The following is a 5159-nucleotide window of genomic DNA, read 5'->3' as shown; positions in this document are numbered from 1 at the left end:
GTTTCACCATGTTGGCCAGGCTGGTCTTGAAATTCTGACCTCAGGTGATCTGCCTGCTTCAGCCTCCCAGAGTGCTGGGATTACAGGTGAGAATCACCGCACCTACCCCATTTATTACAATTAATAAACCAATATTAATACATTATTATTATCTAAAGTCCATACTTTTTTTCAGACTTCCTTAGTTTTCACCAAATATCTTTCCTGTTCAAGGCTCCTCTTGAATTCTCCCCATTTTACAGAAGAAAAGGAAAATGACTCAGGTTAAATAACTTACTCACAGTCTGATAGGCACTAAGCAGAAAAACTGGCCTCAAATCCAGGCAGTCTGATTGTAGGCAGGTGGTTAACCTTAATACTAAACTATTGTTATGTTAATAGTGTTATTCGACTTGAATGACTTATTTGTCCAGGCAGCAGAGCAGCAGTGTGGTGTGCACACCTGATCCAGGGGGCTCCGCTGGTAGTCAGGGACTGGCCAGAGTCACATGGGTAGTTTTCATTACTAGAACTAGAACAACAGCTCCCTGATTCTCAGAGCCTTGGGTGGCCTAAAACAACAGAAATCAGTTTTCTGACACACAGTTCAGGGAACCAGAAGCCTGAAAGCAAGCTGTCTGGAGGCTCTGAGGGAGAAGGGGTTCCCTACCCCTCCCTAGCTTCCAGGGGCTGCTGGCACTTCTTGGCATCCCTTGACTCGTAGATGCATCATTTGGATGCCTCGTCTTCACGTCTTCTCCTCTGCCTTTCTCCTTCTCTGTGTCTTTTCCTCTTCTTGTAAGGACACTTGTCTTTGGATTTAGGACCTACCCAAAAAATCTGGGATTATCTCATCTCAAGATCCTTTACTTAACTACATCTACAAAGACCCTTCTTCAAATAAGATCCCATCCACAGGTTCTGGGAAGGTGAACCTGTATTTTGGATGCAACCATCGTTCAATCCACTACAGGGGCTAGAAATGCTCAGAGGGTTGTTGCGAGGATAAAATGAAATAGAATTACATGTGGTACTTGCAACAGTAGGCATGTTTTTTAAAATGACAGCCATTTTTATGATTACTCTTTTCTACAATATGAGTCCTCCTGATACAAAAGTGTCCAAAATGTAATAAATTCGTTCATCATCCACGCCCAGTTTATATGACTATTATTCATCTTAATAATTGCTTTATATTACAGTCTTCGTTGTTTCTAAGTTTCTAACACTTGGTCCTGCCAGGAACTTCACAAGGCTGTGTGAACTCAGCCTCTTTTTCTCCTTTTCTTGGCGGCCTAGGTGGGGATGGGCTGGGGGGCACCTTTGGTCCACGCTTTCAGCTAACAACACTTGTCAGAAACACACACTGACAAATGATCTTCTCATGAAGCCAGGGTCCTGATGAGTGAATCCCTTGTCTGTTGCGGATGTGGATAGACTTGCCACAGAAAAGCAGCTGGGCAGCCTCAGCTGTTGCTCAGCCCTCTGGTCACCCTCTGTGGTTGCTGGGTGCTGCATGCTCCTTTTCTGCTCCAGATCTTTATCGAAGGGACAGAATTCCATCTTGGGGCTGAGCATGGACCCCCACCCACCCCATGGCGCATTACTGCTCCATCCCTTGCCTGTGCTGTGTTCTGCGGTCACTCCTGGCAGTACAGGACTCTGAGCTGGCTTCGGTGAATTCCTTCTGCATTAGTCACAGAGTGTCCAAATGTTACAGGGCAGGAAGGGTGAGCCAAGCCCAACCCACTCATTGTCTCTCCATTCCCTTCTTCATGCCGTTGTTGAGTAGATGCACTGAGCATCCACTTTAGTAAGGCATGATGCTGGGAGCCAGGTATGGTGGCCAGCAAGCACCACAGGCAAGCAGTGGGGCACCCCACACCCCCTGAGGAGCTGTCCATGTGGTCTCCAGTTAGTGTTGATGGTTTATGTGTTACCTAGAAAAAAACCTTTAATACACCCATTTTAAACCTGGGTTTATCTACTGATAGAACTTGAAGAGTCTTTGATTTTGGAAAGGGGAAAAAATTGCATCTTCATTTGCAGTAAGCCCAGAGTGAAATTAAACATTTTCTTCCATTACAAATGTAGACACCAAACCACTGTAATATTAGCAGTACTGGAACTCTCACCAACAGGAATTACACATATTTTTCACATCACTTTACAGTTGTTGCAGATATCTCAAAATGTTGTCAACGCTTAGCACTGTGTCAGAATCACAGCGTTCATTAGCTCTGCCAGTGACCTTGTTTTTCAAGTGTTAATAAAGAGGTATATGTATTCCTATAATATAAATTTGTTTCTCAATAATTTGATAACCATGTTTTGGTCTAACTGACTTTATTTCTAATTGTGTGTAGTTTATTTTAGGAATTTTAAAACATTATTTTTTCTGAAAAGGGGTTCTTAGCCTGCATTAGACTGCCAGAAAAGCATATGGCACACAGAACAAGTTCCAAACCCTTAAGTAAGGAAAGGACACTAGTCATGTAAGCCAAAGACCCTATTTTTAGACCCTCCAAATCCTGCTGAAAAACTCTTCCTCCTTTTATCTCTGAAATAATATTGAGACATATGCTACACAGTTTCAGGTCACATAACTGTTCCTGGATCACCCAACAAAATGTACAGGTTTTCCCTGTGGAAAGTAAAACAAACATAACCTGGGTTTCCAGAGTAGAGTATAGTATTTGGGAATTACTTGATCAACTTTTACTTCCCTTGACATTGGTTAGGCTGATACTTCCAGATTTTTCTTAACTACAAAGTTAAGATAGACCCTGGGTTTTGAGAGAGTACAGAAATGAGTCCTATCAATGACTGGAAGGTTGAAAATCAAGACATTGTAAAGAAAGGTTAAAAAAAATTTTATGCAGATAATTAATGCATTGATTTATGTATTTATCTTAAATTCAACTTTTGTTCAGCCCATACTTTTTTACTTTTATTATAGATATAACACCTTGACCTCTAGACTCAGACCCAGCCCTTGATCTAGTAACTGTAGCCCAGATACTACAGTTTTAGTACTGAATGACCTGTGGTGAGCCACATTTGCAGCTCCATGTGCCAGTCAGTGAATCAACATCTTAAATATAAGCTATTGTATAGAGTCCTATCTGGGTGGCCTACACTTCCATTTGGTGAGCAGTGCCATCTTTGTTCAGGCAATAAATTGAATATTGTGTTAAATTAAATGAATTTGGTTGATGTGATTATTTCAAGTAATTGGATGGGAAAGATAAAGGTGTGGATACTATTTGCAAGAAGAGATGTCATGACCTTGGAAGTCATTGGGTTGAAAGCAGTGCACACTTTGCCTCATGGATGCCCGCTGAATGAAAGAGAAAGGTACAATTTTAAAAACATAGAGAAACACACCCCTGAAGCCCAAGTAAAGGGTGGGTTGGAATTAGGGGTGTAAAAGCCTTTAACTCTCTAGGAACAGACTCTTTATTCCCTTATTCTATGTCCCCTTAGAGCAAACTTTTATATCCTTAACTTCCACACATGCTTCAGAAAAACAGCCTGTCTGCTTTTGACAAGCAATTTAAAAAATTCACATCTCACTCTTCCAACCTCCACCTCCCCAAATGGTAGTCATAATTTTTGTACCAAAAAAATTATTTCCATCACCCCTTAAAACCTGCCCAGCTCCATGCCAAGCTTCTTAGCTCATAGGTAGGTGATGAGTTAGTCTTCAATCCACTTTAAGTAACCTTTAAGTGGTCTATCATCTCCCAGCCCTTTCCCTCCACTCACATGTTATGCAACAGGCCAAAACACTCTTTCCATAGGTCAACTATCTTTGGTGAGTTTCTGTAACCTACAGAACAAAATCCAAATACTTCAACCTGACATTCAAAGCCTTCCATAACTTTTCCCCAATCTGTTGTAACTAACCGTGCATGACTCTCCTGTGAAAGCTACACCTCCCGACAAATAAATTCTTTTCCCATTTCCCAAACAGCCCATTTTTACCAGCATGGAAATACCTGCCCCCACCCACCACATCTGGTTAGATTATACTTATCCTTAGCATCCTTAACTGCCAAGTTCATGTCTAATATCTCTTCAAGTATCTTTGTCCTATATGAATTTCCAGAGTACTGAATATGTTATTCAGTTGGGATTTTTTATGAGCTACGTTGAAGCTGTGACATATGTTCTTTAACTAAATTGTATTTTAATTTCTGGGTTTTTTTGCTTGTTTGTTTCTTGAGACAGGCTCTTGCTGTGTTGCCCAGGCTGGAGTGCAGTGGTATGATCATGGTTCAGCACAGCCTCAATCTCCCAAGCTGAAGTGATTTTCCCACCTTAGCCTCCCAAGTAGCTGGTACTACAGGTACATGCTACCATGACCAGCTACTTAAAAAAACATTGGTAGAGATGGGGTCTCTCCACGTTGACCAGCCTTGTCTTGAACTCTTGGGCCTAAATGGTCTGCCCACCTCAGCCTCCCAAAGTGCTGAGATTACAGGTGTGAGGTACCATGCCCAGCCCTATTTTAATTTCTTTGAATTGAGAACTAACACAATTCCAAACACACAGTAGATATTCAATAAACCCTGGCTTTGTCGTTTATTGATTATTTGATCTTGGGCCTGTTACTCGCTTTATCTAACCCTTAGCCTTCTTATTGATAAAATGATAATAATTGCCACCTTGCAAGGTTGTTGTTATAAATAGAGATAATATAAGTCAAAGGTCTTGTATAAAATATTACAAGAGGCATCTCTACCCCAAAGTAACATATCATCTAGTTGGAGAAATTGATACAAATTAAAAGAGGCAAATTGGTGCAGGGGAAGAATACTAACAGGGAGCAGGAAGACCTAAGCCTCATCTCAACTTAGCCTCTCAACAAACGAGTGACTCTCCTCCTCCTTCTTTTTCTAGGTCTTACTTTCCTCACATCAAATTGGAGAGAGGCGGTGAGTGTGGAATAGAGAATCCCAAGATCTTTTTCCACACAATGATTCTAGAAACAGAAAATAAAAACAAGAGTAGAGATATGTAATTCTGAATTTTGAGGAGTATAAAGAGAAGGCAGTTATTCCAGGAAATTTTTTGGAAGATATGATTTAAGACAACTCTTCAAGAAATTGAAGAACACAAACTGGTTGGAAAACAGAGAGTCGGGTGGTGGGGGGAACAAAAGAAGCACAGACAAA

This window comes from Mandrillus leucophaeus, unplaced genomic scaffold (assembly GCF_000951045.1).
Source record: "Mandrillus leucophaeus isolate KB7577 unplaced genomic scaffold, Mleu.le_1.0 Scaffold110, whole genome shotgun sequence".
Taxonomy (NCBI): domain Eukaryota; kingdom Metazoa; phylum Chordata; class Mammalia; order Primates; family Cercopithecidae; genus Mandrillus; species Mandrillus leucophaeus.
This window is presented reverse-complemented; position numbering follows the sequence as displayed.